The 25,302-nt window shown below is 37.4% G+C and overlaps 1 protein-coding gene across 9 annotated transcripts in view; it reads right to left on the bottom strand.

Moving 5' to 3' along the window:
* Window positions 1–25,302, bottom strand: part of GALK2 (galactokinase 2) — a 132,945-nt gene that overhangs the window by 62,902 nt on the left and 44,741 nt on the right. The gene's annotated exons all lie outside the window — the stretch shown is intronic.

The following is a 25,302-nucleotide window of genomic DNA, read 5'->3' as shown; positions in this document are numbered from 1 at the left end:
TGTGAACATCACTGTTGCATTTTTCAGACTGATGGAGAGATCATTCTCATTATGTTTTGTGTGCTATAAAGAATCCATGTAAGAAACACATTTTAGAATTTAACACCCCCAGGGAAACCATAGCCTCTTCTGAAGAACTGAAATGATTTCTCTCTTCTGGTCACAAGACCTACATCACTTACTATGTTTCCTTGTTAATTTGGCTTCTGGGAATCTCAGCAAACTATTAAACAAAACCCAATTACATTAAGTAACTAACAGTTTTTACAATTACATTAATTAGCAGTCATTAAAAGGTATGTTTTCATTTCTTTCCTTTGCCCTAGTTTTCTGTATCTAATTTATTAACCTTATTGAATATATATTCTTGGTCATATAATTCTTAAGATTTTCTTCAAAATAAATAGGCACTTGGAACAAATAAAAGAAAAAATTGAGACATAACATGCATCAGGTGGAATAGTCATGTTAAGAGAAACAACAGTTTGAAAACAACAGTTTTCATGAAAAAATGAAACAGTTTTCATGAAAAAATAGTGGATATGCGACCTAAAGAAAGAGTAAGAGGAACCAGAGGAACTTCCTTCAAATTGTGAAAGACTCTGATAGCAAAAGGAGAAACAGACCCATAAATACAGAGAACAAACCGGTGGCTGGCAGAGGGGAGGGGATGGTGGGAAGGGAAAAGGGAGTGAAGGAGAGTGGGAGGTACAAGCTTCCAGTTATGAGATGATTAAGTCATGGGAATAAAAGGCACAGCACAGGGAATATAGTCAATGGTATCGTAATAGTGTTGTATGGTGACAGATGGTAACTACACTTGTCATGAGCACAGCAGAACACATAGAGTTGTTGATCACTATGCTGTACACACGAAACTACTGTGACATTGTGTGTCAACTATACATCAATTTCAAAAAGAGAAAAAGAAAAAAGAAGATACTTATCTTCTGCCAGTCCATTAAAAAAGAAGGAAAAAAGAAAAAGAAGGAGAAAATTGGGGATTCAGATAGAAAGGATTAAGTTGTGATTAAATATAAGAAAAATCTTTCCAATGACTAAAGTGGTCCAAAATGAAAATGACTAATTCGTGAATCAATTAGATCACTGGGGATATTCAATCAGAGGCTAGAAAATTGCCTCCTGTGAATGGTGAAAAGCAGATTTTTGCTCCAGTTGGCAGGTGACTAGAATAACTACACACATAGGAGAGGGTCCCTGAGAGTTGGGGTTCAGACACAGGAACCCTTAACTTCAACTGTTGGGGAAACTACATATTTCCTTACCTTCCCCAAGACTATAAATATTATAACTATTTAGTTTGACAAAAGATGAAGATGAAAATAGAAGGCCTAGAGACTCTGCTGTGAGTCAAGGAACTTCTGCTTGCTTCACAAAGTACTTCCAAGGGAAGAGAAGATTCCCTGCCCTTTGTAGGGTGGGAGAGGGAAGTAAAGACAAAACTTCATAAAACCGTAGGGTATTTCCATTTTGCCCTATATCCCAAAATGTGGATTCTTAGGCACACACCTAGTCTGTCATCCATTATCTCTATGAGGCCCTTTCAGGCACATGCTGGCTTGGGACCAGCAGGACAGCTTACCTTTACCCACCATGTGATCTACCAGGCCCCCTCTCTGCACTGCACATCATACCCTATGTAAGGGCAGCTAGGAACAGATTGATGTGATCTTTTATAAGGCATTTTTGAACATATATCCAGAGCTCTTTACCATGTACTGCAGGAAAACCAAAAGAAGTACCAAAATCCATCCAGTATCTGCTTGCATGAATGGACAGTGTTATTACAAATCATTAGCCCAAGGACAGACTAATCTGAAAGGCAGAAAAACTGACTGAAAACACTTGTCTTTTGGAAAATAAATGTCTGATTGCAATCTCTTTCTCTAGATTTTCACTCCTTGTTGGGTACCCATATGTAGTCATTCCTGACACTCCCCTAAATTATAAATGTTATAGTGTGTTCAACAAAAGACCAAGGTGAAAACAGAAACAGTATTGGAAATGATACTGCATAAACACTCTCCTGAATGTAAGTACAGAAATGCCAGATAATGGTTTAGCAAACTCTTGGCAGCAGGTTTCAGAGAAAGGGCAAATAATTTCTAATGGAAGAACTAACCTAGACCAGGAAATGTTTCCAATTGGTAAGGTAATTTGTTACAAAATACATCCACTTTACATCCTGCCAACACATGGAACAAGAGATACTAATGTTGTCTAAGGGGGGGAGGGTAGGAAAGAAGGGGAGAAAAATACAAAGATGGTTTCCAAGAGATACCAGTAAGGATGGGCCCTGGCTGCTTTGCAAAGTGGGTAAGTCTCTCTGCCACTGGACCCAACAGCAACCTGCAACATCAGCCACAGTCCTGACCACCTGTGCCTTGGAAGGCAGCTCTGCTCACTTTCCCTCTTCAGCTCATGAGTCTTCCCTTCCACTTCCTTGGGAGGATATGTACATTACTTATTTCTATAGCTAGTTTTTTGTTTGTTTACTAATGTGTCTTTCTTTCTTTTTCTTTTTAAACGACTTTGTCAAGTTCAGTGGTCTTTTGTGATTTTTTTTTAAGATTTTATTTATTTATTTGACAGAAAGGGACACAGCGAGAGAGAGAACACAAGCAGGGGGAGTGGGAGAGGGAGAAGCAGGCACCCCCCCAGAGCAGAAAGCCCAATGCAGGGCTCGATCCCAGGACCCTGGGATCAGGACCTGAGCCCAAGGCAGACGCCTAACAACTGAGCCACCCAGGCGCCCCACTAATGTGTCTTTCTTTAACTAACATATAATTTATTATTTGTTTCAGGGGTACAGGTCTGTGATTCATCAGTCTTACACAATTCACAGCGCTCACCATAGTACATACCCTCCCCAATGTCCGTCACCCAGCCACCCCATCCCTTCCACCTGCCTCCACTCCAGCAACCCTCAGTTTGTTTCCTGAGATTGAGTCTCATGGTTTGTCTCCCTCTCTGGTTTTGTCTTGTTTCATTTTCCCTCCCTTCCCCTATGATCCTCTGTCTCGTTTCTCAAATTCCTTGTATCGGTGAGATCTATAACTAAATTTTTAGCTCTTCAAAGCATGGTAGAATGTTCTGTGCTTTATGTCAACATATGACATATACTTTAAAACACAGGTCATTTTTAGATGAATGGATAAAGAAGATGTGGTATATATACACAATGGAATATTATGCAGCCATCAAAAGGAATGAGATCTTGCCATTTGCAACGACGTGGATGGAACTGGAGGGTGTTATGCTGAGTGAAATAAGTCAATCAGAGAAAGACATGTATCATATGACCTCGCTGATATGAGGAATTCTTAATCTCAGGAAACAAATGGAGGGTTGCTGGAGTGGTTGGGGGTGGGAGGGATGGGGTGGCTGGGTGATAGACATTGGGGAGGGTACGTACTATGGTGAGCGCTGTGATTTGTGCAAGACTGTTGAATCACAGATCTGTATCTCTGAAACAAATAATGCAACATATGTTAAGAAAAAAGAAAAAGAAAAAGATAGCAGGAGGGGAAGAATGAAGGGGAGTAAATCGGAGGGGGAGACGAACCATGAGAGACGATGGACTCTGAGAAACAAACTGAGGGTTCTAGAGGGAAGGAGGGTGGGGGGATGGGTTAGCCTGGTGATGGGTATTAAGGAGGGCACATTCTGCGTGGAGCACTGGGTGTTATGCACAAACAATGAATCATGGAACACTACATCAAAAACGAATGATGTAATGTACGGTGATTAACATAACAATAAAAACTAATGGTGTAGTTATGGTAATTAACATAACAATAAAAACAAAAACAAAACAAAACAAAAAAATCAGGTCATTTTTGCCTGTCCTCTCCTACTCCACTTCCACATCTCGACTTACTCCACAAGGCCTTCCCTAAAACTCACTCCCCATGTAAATTGGGTCCTTCTGTTTTTCTTTTTTTTAGTCTCTTCCTGTCATAGTATTTATCGCAACCTGTGTGGACATATTTGTGTATGTTTGTATAATACTGGTCTCCCTCATTTGTCTAAGCTCCATGAGGTGAGGGAGCATGTGTCTGTTCACTCCTGTATCTATAATAGCTAACCTATTTGTTGATAAATGAATATTGAATGAATATATTAACAAATGAATATACGATGTCAACTTCTCATCCCCCTACTAATCTACCATATTTAGAAACAAAAATATGCCCAGGGGCACCTGGGTGGCTCAGTCAGTTAAGCATCTGACTCTTGATTTTGGCACCAGTCAAGATCTCAAGGTCGTGAGATTTAAGTCTGCACTGGCCTCTGTGCTGGGCTCTGTGCTGGGTGTGGAGCCTGCTTAAGATTCTCTTCGCCCTCCCCTTCCCCTTCCCCCTCCCTTTGTCCCTCTCTAAAAATAATAATAATAATAATAATAATAATAATAATAAACAAACAAAAATATGCCCCTAGGAAATGAATATGTATGAAATAAAAACCCTGGAACCACTCACTACTCAGCCATCACATGACACTGGCACATTGTGTAGAGTGGAATACCACTTTCTCTCTTTTGCTTCCTTTGGAGTTTATTCTTCCTTATACTTCCATGTGCTGAGATACAGGGAAAAAAAACCCAGAAAACTCATTATCTTCAATAATTTCCACTTCCACATTCGACAATAATATAAAAGAGAGAAGGATTTCACTTCTTCCCATTTTTCTAATCTATTTCATGGAAAATGTGCCAGTGATTATCAAAATATCTACAATGTCAACAACATGAAAAGGAAGAAATAAAAGACCTAGAAAATTCTTCTGAAGATTGAGTTAATCACCAATGACCAATGAGTTAATCAATCGGTACTATGTAATGAAACATCCATAAAAAACCCTAAATGACTAGGTGTAGAGAGCTTGGTAAACACATTAAGGTGCTGGCGCGTACACATCCAAAGAAGGCGCAGATGCTCTGTGCCACCTCCTCATCCCACGTTTCTTCTGTGCATTTCTTCCATTTGACTGTTTCTGACTTACAGGACTTATATAAACCAGTAATAATAAGTAAAGGGCTTTCCTGAGTTCTGTGAGTCATTCTAGCAAATTATTGAAACTGAGGAGAGGGTTGGTGGAATCCCTGAATTTACAGCTGGTTGGTCAGAAGTACAGGTACAATTGGGAGCTGCAATTGGCATTTGAAGTGGGGTGGGGGGGCAGTCTTGTAAAACTGAGTCCTTAACTTATAGAATCTGATGCTAACTCCAGGTAGATTGGATTGGATTGGATTGGATTGGATTGGATTGGATTGAACTGAATTGAATTGAATTGAGACCCAATTGTTGTCTAGAGAGTTGGAGAATTGGCTAGTGTTAGAAAAAACCCATACATTTGGTGTCAGAAGTGCTGTGAATAATAATAGTTCTCACACTCTTCCTCCAAGGTCTTAGCCACTATTCTCAGTCCCCTGAATTTTCTATATTATTATAAAACTCAGTGTAATGGACCCCTATGAGATGTCTAGCCATCCACTTCCAGTATCTACTGTTTTCGGAGGGCACCATCCCCTTTCTTCTCCCTCTCATTCCCCCAACCCAACTATCACAAGGTTATAGTAATAAAACTCTTGAATGCTAGATTCACACACTGTAATCCCCCATCTCCCACCTCCATATAAACACCCAAACACCCCACCACCACCAGCACAGTTCAGAGATCCAGTTTACTGAAGGAAAACTAACCAGGTTCCCTTCTAGATTCTAGATTCCCTTCTCCAAGGGAATCTTCCCAATGGAGAAAGGGAGAGTCAGTTCAGGGATACGGAGATCTGTTCTATATGATCTTAGAGGCTGTCAGCAGTCTTTTGTTTTTCTTTTTTTTTAACCATAGGGACGAGAGAAGTAGAGGAAGCTCGTCTGAAGATAGAGAATGACAGACAGGCAACAAGCAAAGCAGTGACGGAGGCAAAATTTAACAACATTGAGGTTTCTGTCCATTCCTGAAACCCAGCTATCATTATTGTAGATGACAAAATGGCCATAAATCCTTCCCCTCCCTAGTTTCAATCCCTTGCGATGTGACTTTGCAGCTCCTCCCATAAAAAGGTAGAATCTATTTCTCCACTTTTTGAATCTAGGATGTAACTTCTTTTGACCAATGGGATATGTGGCAAATGTGACACAAACAGCTTTGAAAAGCTTTCATACATGGAGCTTGTCCTCTTGCTGTCCTTGGAAGCCTGAGATCTCCATTTTAACAAGCCTGGGCTAGCCTGGTGGATGATGAGATACATGTGGCCCAGTTGCCCCCATCATCCCAGCTGACAACCAGCCAACCCAGAAGCAGCACTGCCTTCCTAGCTCTCCAGCAGCTGAGAGCAGATGTGTGAATGAGCCCAGCCAAGACAAGTATAAGCACTGTCAAGCTGAATCCAGCTCAAATGGTTGTTGTTTTAAACCACTAAGTTTGGGGAGGGTTACACAGCGAAGGCTAACTGATAAACCCACCTTTGTATTTCAGCACACATCCCTTGAATGCGCTTTTTATCCTGCAAGCAAGAGTTTTAATATCTACGTTTGCATTTGAAAATATTTTATCATCACAGAAGCCCAAAGAATATTCAAACATTCAAACAGTTTTAAACATTTTGTTCCATTGAGTTAAAAATATATATCTGGAACTAGCTACACAATTGCATTTTATCCTTTCCCAGGCTCCAAATCATCTCCTTTATAGCTTACCAATTTTTATTATATATGTACTACCAAAATAAGTGCCCTAATGTATTTTCATAACAATAAATTCTGGTCTGACCCCTGCTTATTTCTTCTACCATAAGCTCCTGCTGCTTTTATCACATAGTCCATACTCCTGTACAAGTAAACTAATTTCAATTTCCTGAATATACTCCCTATGCATCTATATCTTTGAAAATGCTAATCTACCTGCATTCATTCAATAGATATTTACTGAGGGCCAATTGTGGGCAAGGCACTGTTATAGGTTCTAGAAATAAAGCAGATGAAGAAATGAGACCAGAATTCTATGGTCTTCTTGTCTTCATAACTATGGCTAATTGCTCTTTCACTGAGACTAAAATCAAGCAGCAACTCCTCTGGGAAACTTTCATGGCCTCCTAGAATTGAGTTACATACTCTCTCTGCTCTATCATAGCACTTAATCAGTATAACACAGTGGCTAAAGCATATAAGTTTCCTCATCCACAAAATGGGAGTTATAATAATTACCCACTTGGTTGGGTTGTTGTAAGGATTTTAAAAGCCTAGTTAAGGCATAATAAATATTGCTTAATTTTTTTTAATTCCCTGTTGTTCTATAATGAGAATACATTGCTTTTATAGTAAGAAAAATAACTTTCAAGGAATCTATAATCATTCCTCATGAAATCAGGAAAAACCTGAAGTTATGTATCTTTGCACCCATTTAAGATAGTATGCTGTGTTTCCCACTTCTATTCATGACTCTAGGAATCTGCAGCTCACAAACAGGCCTCAAAACCAAAACTCACATTTGAAAACTATTTGTATTCCTACTGCCATTACTTTAGTCAATACATACAAATTTTAACTATAACACTTCAATTAGAAAAATATTTCATTGATCTTAAATTCCTGGACAACGAGCAAAAACTCTCACTTTACTACTTTACAACAGCTTCCTTTCTCCAGTGGAAAGAAAATTAGGAAGCAGAAAATAAAAAAACAAAGACAGCATGAGATTTAAACAAGTACAAAGAATACAATGAAAGATAAAAAAGATGTTTTCACATTCATCAAGGGAACTTTGCACCTTTAGAAACACCACCATTTTGGGTAGCCAATTATGTATTATAGGAGTATGTCAGTTTCATTGCCTCTTTTGCTCCTTGAACAACTCCCTATGTAATAACTCCTTCACCTGAAAATGTAAGAGAATCCACACTGGAGCCCAAGAGGGACAGTGTTTACGTCCCATTACTGTGACAACTCTACAAACATGCAGGCTTGGATTTATGGGACATGCTTTCATATATGTATATGACAGACAAAGCCTATTGGCAAGTAGGAGGAATCCAGCACCTGGTGCAAATGACTAAAACTAGGGATTATAGTTACATTTTAGCAACAGTATGGCACAGACTCCCAACTACTCAAAATGGACATTAGCTATAGGAGAGGAAAGAGAAACGGTGGATCAGTCCTACCTAGACATAATAACTCTTAAATAAACTTGGATAAACAAATAAATCCTCTGGATTAAGCCTAATTGTCAAATTAATGGAATCTCAAGTGCTGATCCTAAATAAAAGCCTAAGTAATTATTTACATTATCACCAGCAAATTATCATGTTGCAAAAGAGAGCATTTTTTTTTCTTAATTCAGTTAGGCACCAGACTATACACTGGGAATCCAGAGATTTAAAAAAGCAATAGTCTGTCTCTGCGCTTGAAGACCTCAAGACAGTCTAACGGAAACATCTTTGCAATACAAAGTGAGAAGTACTATAGCGAAGTGAGAGGTTCTATTACGGTCACATTGACAAGGAAGCTTTAATCAAGAGGGGAAACCATTAAATGGTTTTGCAGATTTAACCCACAGTTCCAGTTGGTCATCTCACAAAAGCAAAAGCATGCCACTGACATGGATGGCACTAAATGGGCAAACACATGTGAATGGTTCTGCAGACAATACAACTACTCATCTATCCAACTACCAATCTCACAAGCCAAGGACAGCACTGTTTATCTTTTCTTTCCTATAATGTACCAACAAGATGACTAGAAAACCCTAAAAGATTAAATGACCACCCTGAGTTCTATCAACGCTACCCACCTGGAAAGAAGAAAAACAGAACCCAGAAATGGACCCTCAAGTCTATGGTCAACTAATCTTCGACAAAGCAGGAAAGAATGTCCAATGGAAAAAAGACAGTCTCTTCAATAAATGGTGTTGGGAAAATTGGACATCCCCATATAGAAGATGAAACTGGACCACTTTCTTACACCATACACAAAGATAAACTCAAAATGGATGAAAGACCTAAAGGTAAGACAGGAGTCCATCAAAATCCTAGAGGAGAACACAGGTAGCAAACTCTTCAACCTCAGCCACAGCAACTTCTTACTAGACACATCTCCAAAGGCAAGGGAAACAAAAGCAAAAATGAACTAGTGGGGCTTCATCAAGGTAAAAAGCTTTTGCACAGCAAAGAAAAGAGTCCACAAAACCAAAAAACAACCTATAGAATGGGAGAAGATATTTGCAAATGTCTTATCAGATAAAGGGCTAGTATCTAAGATCTATAAAGAACTTATCAAACTCAACACCCAAAAAACAAGTAATCCAGTCAAGAAATGGGCAGAAGACATGAACAGACATTTCTCCAAAGAAAACATACAAATTACCAACAGACACATGAAAAAATGTTCATCACTCATCATCAGGAAAATACAAATCCAAACCACAACAAGATACCACCTCACACTGGTCAGAATGACTAAAACTAACAAGCCAGAAAACAACAAATGTTGGCAAGGATATGGAGAAAGGGGAACCCTCTTACACTATTGGTAGGAATGCAAGCTGGTACAGTCACTATGGAAAACAGTATGGAGGTTCCTCAAGAAGTTAAAAATAGAACTACCCTATGACCCAGCAATTGCACTACTAGATATTTACCCAAAGGACACAAATGTTGTGATCTGAAGGGGCATCTGCACTCCAATGTTTATAGCATCAATGTCCACAATAGCCAAACTGTGGAAAGAGCACAGATGTCTGTTAACAGATGAATGGATAAAGAAGATGTGGTATTTATACACAAGGGAATATTTCAGGCATCAAAAAGGATGAAATCTTACCATTACATTGATGTGGATGGAATTGGAGGGTATTATGCTAAGCAAATAAGTTGCTCATATGATTTCACTCATATGTGGAATTTAAGAAACAAAACAGAGGATCACAGGGGAAGGGAGGAAAAAATAAAGTAAGACGATATCAGAGAGGGAGACAAACCACTAGAGACTCTTACATATAGGAAACAAATTGAGGGTTGCAGGAGGGGTGGGGGGTGGGGGGATGGGGTAACTGGGTGATGGGCATTAAGGAGGGCATGTGATATAATGAGCACTGGGTGTTGTATGCAACTGATGAATCACTGAAGTCCACATCTGAATTTAAATAAAGTAAGTTTAAAAGAAAGAAAAAAAACAGTTAATACACGTAAGAAAGCATGCACATGACAGGCAGTTGTCTGCTTGTGTCAGGCCACTCTTAAGTCCACCTGTTCTCTGCAGAAGCTCTGGCTTAACTCCAACATTTATCTAGACAGGCTGCAGTATCATTTTTACAGTTAGATATACTACTGACCAACCTCTTTTAATCTAACAGAAAGCTTTAAAGAATTAAGCCTGTATAGCATAAACCCTTTAAAAGACTACAATAATTAAAGACACAGAGACATGTAAATATTTGTTAGTCAAACCAAATTCATGTTGCCTGGTATTTTCTTTGGAGCCAGCCCATGTCATTACACTGAAATGTGATACATACAAACCCTGAGTGACTGCAAGTGAAATAATGTGACCCTATATACACACCGTGACAGTTTAAAATTACATTTGCTTGGGTTATTTTTATGTTAGATATTTCAAACCGTTTATTCCAAGCTTAGTACATTTTGTTTCCTAAACAAAACAACGAAGGAAAACATAAAAATAGCAGTGGAACAGTAGAGGATTTTAGTTCCTTGACAAAGCTGAGGATTTGTGATTTTTAAGTCATCAGTATCAGTATGTTCATTCATTCAACAAATATGCATTGAGCGTTGTGTTTATTAAAACCTAATAGACAGTTTGATACGTTACAGTATATTTTTCCGCTCTTAAAGGACTTTTTAAACTATGTTTAAACTATTATTAACAAAAAGCTCACCTTTATAAAAAGGGAATTTATATTACAAACCTAAACTAAGGCTTTCTTTTGGATAGGCAGCAGAGCTCTACCTATATCTATGTATTAAAAAATTAAGTATAATCAAGCCCCACCTCAGGCTCCCTGCTCGGCAGGAAGCCTGCTTCTCCCTCTCCCACTCGCCCTGCTTGTGTTCCCTCTCTCGCTATGTCTCTATCTGTCAAATAAATAAATAAAATCTTTTAAAAAACTAACTAAATAAAAAAAATTAAGTATAATGGAATAGACAGAAATCATATGATGTGATTCACTGAGAAGGACATCACCCATGTAGTATTGCTGGGGAAAAAAGGTTCATCTCAATCTAATAATAAGACAACCATCTTGACAAATCCAAATTGAGGAAATTTGACCCCCCCCCAAAAAATCAGCCTGGACTCTTCAAAAATATTTATGTCATGAAAGACAAAAAAGCTGGGGAACAGTTCTAGAATAAAAGAAACTAAAGAAACATGACAATTAAATGTAATGATTGGGTCAGTAAAAAATTTAAAAGAAAGAAAAAGAAAGAGAAAAGCTGAAAAGGACATTATTATTGGGACAATTGGGAAATTTGAATATGGGCTGCATATTAGATAATTATATTGTATCAATGTGATAATTTATTTGGTTATATTGAACAATGCTTTGTTCTTAGGAGACAAATGCTGAAATATTTAAGGGTGATGTCTGCAATTAACTCTCAATGGTTCAGGAAAAAAGCAAAGAAAAAGAGCAAATGTGGCAAAATGTTTACAAGGATCTAGATAAAACATGCATATTCATTGCCTATTCTTGCACTTTTTCTATACATTTGAAATTTCCCTATAATAAAAATTTGAGAAAAAAGCTTTAAGTGTTACATTAGCAATCAAATTCAATATGTGATATTTAACACTGTTGTCAACGAGTAACAGTGTATCATACTTTACAACGTTATTCAAAACCATTGAAGCAAATCAATGAAAACTTCTAAATATTAAGGCATCCGGTGTTAAAACAAGCTTCTGGAAATTATTCCTAAAGGAATAATGCATTTTTCTTTTTGCTGACAATTTTTTTGCTTTTTCAGTAAATTTGTCACCGATTTCAGGAAAAAAAATTTATAAAATCTGACAAAGTATTTTGTCATGAAAATAAACATAAATACAACTTAAATTATAACAATAAAAAGGAGTATTTTCACCTCTTCACTGGGTAGAGGTCTTTACAGCATGTAAAATAAATTCATATTTAATTTTTTTAATTTTGAAATTTACTGATTGCTTGAATTTTTGCATATATTTCATAAAAACACCCAAAATTTTATCAAAAGAGAAACATTAATCACATATTCTCCAGATGCTCTTGTAATCACAGAAGTCATGACCAATTTTACCTTCCCTGAGTTTACTTAAATTATAAGAGATTATGAGCTTTGATGACCACACATAAAGTTCCCCAGAGCCCTGCTTCCACTTGATTTAAATAAACACAGTCAAAATTAACAAGTGTTTAATAGCCTAGCATGTCTTCTTATGTGGGATGTTACCCAAGATCTCTGAAACAATTATATTTTATTTGCATGCTTAAAATAATTAAATCAACATATTAGTCAAAGAGTAACCTGGGTGGCACTCATTAAAATCCATCATTTGATACCCAAAAAAACCAACCCCCTCTTATACTGTCCTTAGTGAAAGCATATTGGTGTTAATAGAAAGCAGGCAGCCGAGTGTTAACAGCATACAACCTGGGTTTCTAGAAGATGAATTTAAAGAACTTCCCCAGTTCGTTATAAGAAACAAAATGAAATGGGATTCTCCACTCCTGCTCCCACTATTGCTCCAAAGAAGTTATGATATTCCATGGGAAATAATTTAATTATGGGATGTTACTTGAAAAAGTCAAATTGACAACCTGCCAGTTGAATAGTCTGCATATGTGAAATGAAACTTTAGCAAATGTTACCTTTGTTGTTGAGATACCTAGAAAGAAAATCCTTCCTTCTTTGAAAAGTTTTAATTCCTTAAAATACTTATTTTTGAAGAAATGTAAAAAGCAAAACAAGAGGAACTCTGGCTTACATTATTCATTTTAGTAATTTATTGTGGGATTCTCTTCTACAGGAATACAATGACATAGTGAAATAAGGGTTAAAAAGCATAAATTATACCACTTTAGACAACAGAATAGGATTTGATAATAAAAATTAGGTAACTTGAGGCAACTGACAGTATTAGCAATACCTAACTCTAACCAGTGTCAAAGGTCTGAGACTTTCTTAGGCCAGCTCCAGAAGAGTAGCTTCACAATCCAATGTATTATAGAAAGGTAGGATCTTTAAAATACCAAGCAATAACTTAATTGGAAAACTCAATAGACAGGTTTTCCTCTCTAATTTTGTTTTTTCCCTGAATATTAAGTCTAATATTGACCATCTAAGATTCCCTAGACAAAGTGAGACAAATGGTACTCAACTGTTCACCATGTTCAGCTCCAACTGGAACTCCCATGAAAAATGGGTAAGGAAACATACAAAGCAAAGTCTGGAAATCCACTAGAAGACCCTAAACCAGAAACACAGAAGGTTGCCTTTAAGGGGTGTCTACTGACTCTATTTTTACCCAACTTCAGCCATCCCACAGAAAGGAAAGAAGCGCAACCTGCCAGGGCCCTGGAGTATCCCACTCTACCATGGCTCTCTGCACCTACAAATGGCTCCTTTATGACAGAATCAGCAAGACTGCATCCAAAGAGAATTACCAATCCCCTTAAGAGGAAAATTTTGCAAACCAGCAAGGTGAACTTTATCCAGAAAAGAAAGGTTCAGAACAGCTAAGAGTTAAATGTTTAATAGTACACTTCAGCTTAAATGTCAATCCCTACATCCTCATGTTATTGCTGCCCACAATACTCAATTTTACCAACAATTGGTAATTGTTTTAATTAGTAATTTTTTCTCTTCCTCACCTCTCTTACTTTGATTCTTTGTACTATCACATAACCTAAAGTAGCCCTTCTCCAAGTCATTCTCCATCTTTGCCAGACTTCATTCTCCTTATAGAAGTTAACCCTATGTGAAAGTATCTTGCCCATTTACTTAGTGCTTATATCTGTCTCTACCTTCTAGAATATAAGCTCCTTATCTACTTTACTTTTCCAGCCCCAATTCTAGAAGAGTGCCTGGTTGAATAAACACTGTTAAATAGGGCGCCTGGGTGGCTCAGATGGTTAAGCGTCTGCCTTCAGCTCAGGTCATGACCCCAGAGTCCTGGGATCGGGTCCCGCATTGGGCTCCCTGCTCCTTGGAAGCCTGCTTCTCCCTCTGCCTCTCTCTCTCTCTCTCTGTCTCTCATGAATAAATAAATAAAATCTTAAAAAAAAAAAAAACACTGTTAAATAAAGGAATGAAAAGTAAGGTTCTTTTTACTACCCTAACCCATTTGGCGTTTATGGTGTCCCTGAACCTCAGAGTTAAAAGGAAAATAAAAAGACTTCCAGTAACCCTAGCCTAACCATTTTCCAGAGATTCTCCCCTGTAGAGAAAATCTACATTTTGTTAATTTAAATGAGAATTATAGATTACTATCATCATCATCATCATTATCATTATTATAAAGTGAGGATGATTGTAATGATCTTTACCACTTACTATGACTTAGGTGTTGTACTTTATATAATTACTCTAATCTTCACAACAACTGTACTGGGTAAATATTATGATCCTAATTTTACAGGCAATGAAACAGAGAGATTAAGAATGTGCCAAATCACACAGCTCTTGAGGATATGAGCTAGGAGTCCAAGGTCTTGCTGAATCTAAAGGACATGCTCTTCGTACCATAACATCCTGTAGGAGGCTGAGCTAAAATCATCTTTTAATTACATCCTTCAGTATTTATGATCAGCCAAATTAATTTTCTATCATCTGCTCCCTTACCAATTCAGATACTATTAAAATAAGGAATTACATCCATTCATCCAAGTTCTAAATAATCTCCAATAGTACTTATTAAGTGTCTGGTAGAGTGCCTGGGTGGCTCATTTGGCTGGGTGTCTGACTCTTGGTTTCTGCTCAGGTCATGATCTCGGGGTCTGATCTTAGGGTCTTGGAATTAAGCCCTTCCATGCACTGGGCTCTGCGCTCAGTGGGAATCTGCTTCCCTTTTCCTTCTCTCTCTGTCCTTCTCCCCACTCTCACACTCTCTCTTTCTCTCTTTCTCTAAAATGAATAAATAAATCTTGAAGAAAAAATAAAGTATCTGGTATACTCAGTAACCAAGGAAAATTTAATTTGTAAAATACTCTTTGTCTTGATAATTTCTGGCACACCTGGATAAGTATCATTAAATTATTTTTATATGCCTGTATTATTCACTGCCTACTGGCTTCACTAAAATGTTCCATAAATATATTAGTTTTATAGCCTCACTCCTAGCATTTTCACCTAGGATTTGAGCCCAGCCTCTTGCTTTTATAATCATCAAAGGCCTTAGTACAATTGCGTTAGAAAAAGTGACAGTATACTTACCAAAATGCATCCCAACTCTAAAAAAGTAATACTTATAAATTGCTCAATATGCTTTTAAGAGTGAGCTACTAAAAATTTAATAGGAAAAAAATACTCAAAAGAGAAAAATAAAAATTATGTCTATAAATACTAAATCTAGAAATTAAACTTGAGAAACAGGAAAACTTGATAAATGAAACTTCTTATGAGTTTTTATTAGATTTTTCAAAGATAGTAAATTAAACACAATCATTTCAAGGGGTGTGGGTATTTGCAAATTAGATCAATGCGCTTAGTTTTAATGGCAGGAAATATGCAGTACAGCTTTGAAATGCTTCACAATGATTTATGGTGTATCTGAATCCTTCCTTGTAGCCATGGAAAGCTGAATTTCACTCTCAGTTCTCATCCTCACTTTTTTTGTTCTTTTCTCTTTCTTTTCCTTTTTTTACTATTTCATTTATTTTAATTAAAAGTAAGAGCAAACTATCCAAAGTAAAAATATATGTGGTCAGTTCAAGACCTTGGTTACCTCAGTATCTCCATCTAGTGGACATTGAGACTACAAAAGTTTATTTTATTCAATAAATTCCTGATTGCCAGTTATTAAACAAAGTAATTATGAGAAACATAACTAAAAAAAAAAAAGTAAGAAAGAAAGGCAACAGTCCCCACCCCACCCCCAGCCGCCCCACGCCATCCCGGGGGATGGAACTGTCAATCAGCAATACAACCACAGTCATATTACATTATTACACTATAATAAGTACCTAAGACAGCAGTATACCAGTTTGGATATAGCTTTCCCAAGATTTGGGTTTTACTTCCAATAGTGATTTTCTTGTCACTAGGATCTAGAATCTTGAAAAATACATTAGAAGATTTAGATATAGTATAAGCAAGAGTTTAATTATTATTAAACAACTCCTCAAAAATTGATGGTCTTAAGAATTGCTCTACCTCTTAGATCACATAATCTTAGTGCTAGAAGAGGCCTCAAAGATTTAGTGGTCTAAATTCACTTATTTTACTAGTGAGGAAACTGAGACCCAGAGACAGACTTCCCCTCAGCCATAAAGCTAGAGAGTAGCAGTACCAGAATTCAGACCCAGGTCTGTTTTTCAGTCCCATACTCTCAAAATAATAATAAATGTATTTTCCTAGAAGAAGATACTGCTGTCTTTGGAACAAATCATTCATTTTATGGTTTTCTTTAACTCATCCAAATACAATACTAAAAACAGGGGGAAATGGCTATTATGCAGATGATGACAGGTGATAACTCACTAATTTAATCCAATCCAACTAATTGTTTCCTTTATGCCAGGCAGTATAAAGTTGCTCATAAGAAAATGATACAATCATCTCTTTCTCCAGAGAGAGAGAAAAGGTTTTAAGGTTACCATTTGCCAGACTGGCTGCCCTTCTTTTATTCTCAATGGATTTATATGTCCTTTAAAATTAAAAAGGAATCTCCAGAGGTGCCTGGGTGGCTCAGTCGGTTAAACAGCTGCCTTCGGCTCAGGTCATGATCCTGGGGTCCTGGGATCAAGCCCCAAGTCCGGCTCCCTGCTCAGCAGAGAGTCTGCTTCTCCCTCTCCCTCTGCCTGCCATTCTGCCTACTTGTGCTCTCTATCTGTCAAATAAATAAATAAAAAATCTTTAAAAAAAAGGACTCTCCATTGTCAATTACCAGTACCTCGCCTAAGCCCTAAAAGGGCTGAATGAATCTGGGCCCATCCACATGACTGTGCCCTCCAAACAGTTTTGTTGTGTTGGTGCTGCTATTGTTGTTGTTGTTGTTGTTGTTGAGTGTTTTTAGACCTTAAGAGGAAGCAGAAGTAACATTAACATGATCTAAAAGTAAAACCTGCCATATCCCTTTGATATAACATAAAGCACAAATACATAATCCTGGAGTGAGGCTCTGAGAAGTCTGAGAGGCAAGACTCTGTTTCATGAAGCTGGCAGTTGCACCTTACTTTACAGAGTTAAGTGGCCTGGCAAAAGGATGAGTGTAAAGTTCTTTGCTTTTTTCCAAGTGCTAAACAGATGTGAATTGCATTATGCACAATTCAAAAGTATATATCTCACTGCACAAATGCTATTCGGAAAATACTCCTGCTTACAATACAAATCAGTTTCAATTTAAGTTCCTCTGAGTAAGTTTCTAAAGATACTATGTCAAACATGTGGTAAATCTGAGAGCGCTGGGGTCCATTTAATGAAGCAGGTGGCTTATTCCTGACAAATCCTAATTTAAAAAAAAAAAAATCCCTGAGTCTGTCAGGCTACTTGTGTCCAAGTACTTCACTTCAAAATGAAATGAAAGGGTGTACAGTATTTTCAACTCAAGGAAGATAAAAGTAAATGTATATGCAATGATCCCATCCTATGTGTTTACTTAAATATGACCAATGTGACTTTTCCTTCAAAATTATTAGTTTAGGGCGCCTGGGTGGCTCAGTCGGTTGAGTGTCTGCCTTTGGCTCAGGTCATGATCCAAGGGTCCTGGGATCGAGTCCTGCATGGGCTCCCTGCTCAGTGGGAGAGTCTGGTTGTCCTTGTCCCTCTGCCCCTCCCCCCTGCTCATTTTCTCTCTCTCTCTCTAATAAATAAAACATTTTTTAAAAAAGCAAATACAAAATTATTAGTTTGGGACGCCTGGTTGGCTCAGTCAGTGGAGCATGCAACTCTTGATCTTAGGGTCATGTGTTCAAGCCCCACACTGGGCATCAAGCTTACTTAAAAAAAAAAAAAGTCAAATAGAAAATTGGTTAGTAAAGGGGTGGATGTTTGCAACATATAATACATGAATACTTAATATATAGAGTTCTTATGGAGTAATATAAACTGAGTAGATATATAACAAAGTCCAAAAAATGCAAATGACCAATAAAAAACATGGAAAAGACGTTTAAACTGTCTAATCATCAAAGATATGCCCAAGAAAGAATCTATCAGATTGGAAATTATTTTAAAGATTGATAAAGTGTTGGCAAGGCTGTGGGGAAATGGACTCTCATGTAATGTTGTTGTATATTAATTGATAAAATCTTTCCAGATGACAATTTGACAATGAATTTCAAAAGGTAAAATGATCAGGAACAAGGCAAGAATGTCCCCCATCACCACTGCTTTTCAACATCATTGTGGAAGTCCTAGTTAGTGCAATAAAACAAGAGAAAGAGATAAAAGACATACAGATTGGAAAAGAAGAAATAAAACTGTCTTTGTTCGCAGATGACATAATTATCTATGTAGAAAATCCAAAGGAATTAAAAAAATGAACTAGCAAGCAATTATAACAAGGTTGTAACATACTAGATTAATATACAAAATCAATCACTTCCTTATATACTAGCAATAAACAGGTGGAATTTGAAATTTAAAATACAGTATCATTTATATCAGCACCTAAAAAAATGAAATACTTAAGTATAAATTAAATATGTACAAGATTTATACAAGGAAAGCTATAAAACTCAAATGAAATCAAAGAACTAAATGGAGAGATATCCTATGTTCATGGATAGGAAGACTCAATATTGTTAAGGTGTTAATTTTTCCCAACTTGATCTATAGATTCAATGCAATCCCAACCAAAATTCCAGTTATTTTGTGATTATCATTGGATTCTAAAGTTTATATGGCAAAACACCCAGAATAGCAACACAATATGAAAGGAGAAGAAATGTCAATCAGAGAAAGACAAGTATCATATGATCTCACTGATAGGAGGAGTTTGAGAAACAAGACAGAGGATCATAGGGGAAAGGAGGGAAAAATGGAACAAGACAAAACCAGAGAGGGAGACAAACCATAAGAGACTCTTAATCTCAGGAAACAAACTGAGGGTTGCTGGAGTGGAGGGGGGTGGGAGGGATGGGGGTGCTGGGTGATAGACATTGGGGAGGGTATGTGCTACGGTGAGCGCTGTGAATTGTGTAAGACTGTTGAATCACAGACCTGTACCCCTGAAACAAATAATACATTATACGTTAATTTAAAAAAATTTTTTTAAAAAGAATAAAGTTGGAGGACTGATACTTTCCAATTTCAAGACTTACTATATGGCTACAGTAATCAGGACCGTGTGGTATTCAGAAAAGAACAGACAATTAGATCAACAGGACAGAACAGAGAGTCCAGAAATACATATAAATATAGCCTGATCTTTGACAAAGGAGCAAAAGCAATACAATGGAGCAAAGACAGTCTTTTCAAGAAACAGTACTGGAACAACTGGGCATCCATATGCAAAAAAAAAAAAAAAAAAATGAATCTAAACACAGACCTTACACCTTTACAAAAATTAAACCAAAATGGATCACAGACCTAAATGTAAAACAAAACTATAAAACTCCTAGAAGATGACATAGAAGAAAACCTAGGTGACTTAGGGTTTGGCAATGACTTCTGAGATAAGGCACAGTCCATAAAAGAAAGAATTAATAATCTGGATTTCATTAAAATTAAACATTTCCCGGGCGCCTGGGTGGCTCAGTCGCTAAACTCATAAGCTGTCTGCCTTCGGCTCAGGTCATGGTCCCAGGGTCCTGGGATCGAGCCCCGCATCAGGCTCCCTGCTCAGCAGGAAGCCTGCTTCTCCCTCTCCCACTCCCCCTGCTTGTGTTCCCTCTCTCGCTATCTCTCTCTCTGTCAAATAAATAAATAAAATATTTTTTAAAAAAATTAAACATTTCTGCTCCGCAAAAGATGATATCAAGAGAATAAAAAGAGAAGCCACCATCTGGAAGAAAATATTTGCAAAAGACATATTTGATAAGGGACTGTTAACCAAAATATACAAAGAACTCTTAAAACTCAACAATATGAAATAAACAACCTGTTTAAAAAATGAGACAAAGACCTCAAGAGACACTTCACCAAAGAAGATATACAAATGGCAAAAAAGCATATGAAACAATGCTCCACATCAATGTCATTGGGAAAATGCAAATTAAAACAACAATGAGATTAGTACACACCTATTAAAATGGCCAAAATCCAGAACTCCAAATGCTGGTAAGAATGTGGAGCAACAGGAACTCTCATTCATTGCTAGTGGGAACGCAAAATGATACAGCCACTTTGAAAGACAGTTTGACAGTTTCTTTCAAAATTTTAACATATTCTTTTCATACATTTAAGCAATCACACTCCTTGTAATTTACCCAAAGGAGTTGAAACTTATGTCCACACAAAAACCTGCACACAGATGTTTATAGCTGCTTTATTCATAATTGGCAAAACTTGAAAAGCAAGCAAGATGTCCTTCAGTAGGTAAATGGATAAACTATGCAATATCCACAAATGAAATATTATACAGAGTTAAAAAGAAATGAACTTGTATGTTCATCTTTTAGTTATGTTCTCTGCAGACAGTAATGTAGTAGGTAAGGACTATACACATAAGTGGTATACTTAATATCATGGGGATTGTCCCAGTTGATTCTTTAAATACTAGATAACATTTAACTTATTCCTGGGTGCAAGTCAAAGTTTGGAGGCCTTGAAACATAGTGACCTAATAATGATAAGGATCTACAGATCACAGCAAAAGTTCAACACAACCAAGGCATACGCATGAATTTTCAGCAACAGTGGTTTCATTTGAAGCCACTTGGAAACAGTGAACCATATTCCTCCAATCAGTTACTCCCTAATTTGTCTTGTTTGCCTTAGTTTATGCTAAAGGTAAACATGTATTTAGCTTAGTAAAGGAAATGGAAAAAAAGAAAAACCAGAGGTGACCTAAACAACCTTTGCAAAGCAAGGCTTCTAATCTGCAAATTGCTTAGTCACAGCATCCAAGTGAATCCAAATTACTCAAAATCATTAAATAAATGATTCAGTCTCCAATCCTACTCCTAAAAAAAGAATATAATGAGAGATACAAACACAATGCCACCTAATTGAAAGAAACTTGGTTCTTTTTTATTGATAAAACTATGTGAATGGTTTTATATTTACATATTAACAATATTAACTTAAAATTTCAAACATTTTTAAACACAGGCCACCCAGTGCTAATGCTCAGCCCTCCTGGTTTTTGTACTAGTGAGCACATGGCTTTAGTCCATGTCCAACACTTAATTAAGATTCTTTTCAAAAGATTATATTCTGGATTTACCATCTTCTTAGAGGCCATGCTGCTGCAGTTCATTAGCAGCCCACATCTGGCTGGAATGTTTTAAACTACTATTTTCCTTAACCATTATATGGATAAGGTTTTTGTTATTCTATACAAACTGAAACAACGTCCTTCAATGAACTTCTAAACATAATTTTAGTGACAGTGCAACTGTTTTCTGATTGTTCTTATATCATGTAGCAAACTGCTACTAAAATATTCTCATCAGAGTTTAAACTTTTGTGTAATTGTGAGATTCTTTTCATTTTCATGTAGACCTTATCTTTACTTTTTAAGGACAAGATCTCATTCTGAAGGTCAAGAAATATTTAACTCAAATGTAGCTATATACAGAGAAAAATATACCCTTAAATTTTCTCAGGGAAACTCAGGAAATAAAAACTTGGACATATCTGGCACAGAAGGTTGAGCATTTCACTGACTCTGCTTCTGAACCTCCAAGATCCCTTGTACAGTATGGATTTCAAACACCAAAACACTCCTCTGAAAGAGGATCAATCCATGTCTATACAATTAACTTGCCCCTGAAATTAAGTTACCTAAGCCTGTTGAGGGACTTAAACAACTAGAAGAGTTGTATGTCCTCACATAAAATTTTGAAAAGGAATGTCATGAGGCAGCATAGGAATTTCTAGGCCTTGGCTGACACATTTTAGTCAGTCTGGCTCAGAGAACTGTTATAATACACTTAAGGGTTCACTCTGCCTGAAATGCCCTGGGCCCCTCCCAGTACTCTGTGTCAAGACACAGCCTACCCTTGCTTTTTTAGAACTTACCACTTATTTGAAAACTTCCCCATTTAAGGACACCAAGTAGCCATTCTTATAACCCTGTTCTCCATTTACACATAAAATACTTCATACCTTGTATGAGCTAAATGCTCAGTTAATGAATCTTCTGTTAGTACCCCACTATGTGCATTTAAGTTCCATAAGGGCATTGACCATTTCTTTTCTTTTCTTTTTGTTTATCTTTTAGATTATTTTCTCCCTGGTCAGTATAAGGTACAGCATACTACTTCCAACTGCAAGAAACTCAAAGCAATATGAATCACATCTTGACACCTCAGCTCACAGCCCTCCAAAGGCCTTCTATTATACTTGGAATGAAATCCAAAGAAGACTCTACCCAATGTGGCAATGTGGGCTCTGGGCACCACTCTTCAGCTTACCTCCCACCACCCTGCCCTCTCCCCATTCACCACACCACCCCACACTGGCCTCTGCTATTCCTGGGACATGACAAACATGCTTTAGCTTTTGGGCTTTTGGATGTGCTGTTCCTTCTGCTTCCCTTTTGTGCTCACTCCTTAGTCTCTGTTAAAATGGCTCCTCCTTAAAAAGGACTTTTGACTCCTCACCTAAAATAGAAACTTCCCCTCACTACAGCCTATTTTTCTTCATAGCCCTGGCTGATATTCTATATTTATTTAGTTATTCATTATCTCCTACTATCACCACATACACCAGCATGTAAGTTCCACGAAAGCAGGGGCTTCACCGACTTTATTCACAGCTGTATCCCTGGTGTCTAGAATAATGCCTGGCACTTGGTAGGTGTTCAGTAAATGTCACCAAATGCTATTTCCACGACTTCGGATAGGAAGTTTATACTGTGGATGAAAAGCCTATCTTCTCTGGGAAGCACACCCTCATAAATCCAGTGTTATTCCTGTTACATTCCAAGCTTCCCAATAACAAACAGGATTCTTGATGCCTAACCATGAGCTTCTCCAGTTTCCTCAGTGGACAGCAACTCTCAAGGGAAAGTTTTATGCCCAATCCATATTCCAGGTTACATCACATGAATTGTATTTTGGACAAATGCCAAAAGATAACTGTGCATAGAATGCCCTCCAACCCCACAGCTCCCTGCTGATCATTTCAGCCCTCATCAACCAGTCATAGGGGATTTCTTCTCCTCAGATTTTAACATGAGGATGTAGTTCAGCCCTATATTCTTCCTATTATACCCCTCCCTCCTCCAGAGTGGGTCTTCTGAACATCACTTGCTCAGTCCGGCATCTCCTGAATTCAGAGTCTACACCCTACCCCACCCCATCCCACCCCAGCAGAGGGAAGAATTTGTGGGTAGAAGTCCACCTAACACACCTTACTATCCAAGGCTAGCCTCCAGAGTTGCAACCTGTTTCCCAAGCCAGCCCCCTATCTCTAATCTAAGATCCTTAGAACGAACTTGGTCTTTCCATTCTTGGCCTCCAAGGACAATTCAAGAAAGACAGAAACTGAACACAAGTCTAGAGCAACTTGAATCCTGAGCTAAAAAAGTACAGGCATACTTTACAGAATGTTATCACCACCTCACATTTTCCTGATAGAACACTTGGCTTTTGATACTCAAACTTCATAGACTATATATATCTCTCAATACAACACTTTTTGAAAGGTGTTTATGTAAAATATATATATATATACATATATATATATATTTACACCCTGAAGCTTAAAAACAACATTGCTAACAAAATAGTGTACAGAATACTGGGTTACCAGGTGTCCTCAGAGAAGACATACAATGTACTACTATGTAAAGTAACTGCTTCTTTTTTTTGTTTTGTTTTTTGTTTTCAAAATGTAGTCTATTTTAATTATTCAAAGAACTTATTTTGTGTAAAGTAACTGCTTCTTAACAACCAAATTAATTGTTTCATGTTCTAGAATATTGTTTTACCTATTTTTCATTGTATTTCTGTGTTACTTACATAGAGGAATTTTTACTGTGTTTTTGTAACATTGTAGGAAATTAGGTAGAGGTTCTGAGTTGAGGAGTAATGCATTATAATTTCTCCTATTTAAAATAATAAGAATTAGGCCTATGAATTTTTGCAGAACAACTGATTTTTGGAATGGACTCCTCATGTTAAGTGAAAGTTGCCTGTATTTTCTTGGATTCTTTCACCCAAAACCTATCAGCAAGCTTCTCCCTCAGCTGTTCTGATTTGGTCTTGCCCCAACAGCTCATCTGTTCTTACTCTCTAACTATGATGCCTTGAATCCCTTCCTGCATCTTCATGTCCACCCTCCAGTTCCTCCCCCTTACCTTTTCATTCCATTCACCCCTTCTCACCATCTTTTTCTTTATTCTCAGTTAATTTTTACTTTCGGAGAAGGGATATATGCATATAACCTAAAAGATCAAAGGAGCTATAAGGCTTAAAACAAAAGCAGTCCATAATTCTCCTGTTCGCACCCCCATCCCCAATGCAGCATGCCCAGAGTCAAACACTTTCCATTCTTAGCTCTTGCTTTAAATTATCAAAAAAGCTGGGCGCCTGGGTGGCTCAGTTGGTTAAGCGACTGCCTTCAGCTCAGGTCATGATCCTGGAGTCCCTGGATCGAGTCCCGCATCGGGCTCCCTGCTCGGCAGGGAGTCTGCTTCTCCCTCTGACCCTCCCCCCCATGTGCTTTCTCTCTCTCTCATTCTCTCTCTCAAAAATAAATAAATAAAAAATCTTTAAATTATCAAAAAAGCTGAGTAAAATGCTATCTCCTCATTATTCCATTTTAAACTTTATCTACAGCCTTCATATTAGGATCAGTAAGGATTTTAGCTCTCTTAGACTCTCCTTTCCCTACCTCCCTTTTGTGTTCACTCCTTAGTCTCTGTTAAAATGGCTCCTCCATAAAAATGTATGCCAAAATTTTTGGTTAAATCAGTATTCAGTGTACTTATTATTGAGACTAGTGTTATGAGC

Source organism: Callorhinus ursinus, unplaced genomic scaffold, assembly GCF_003265705.2.
Source record: "Callorhinus ursinus isolate GAN/ISIS: 27379988/994484 unplaced genomic scaffold, GSC_fseal_2.0 scaffold25, whole genome shotgun sequence".
NCBI lineage: Eukaryota > Metazoa > Chordata > Mammalia > Carnivora > Otariidae > Callorhinus > Callorhinus ursinus.
This window is presented reverse-complemented; position numbering and strand designations above follow the sequence as displayed.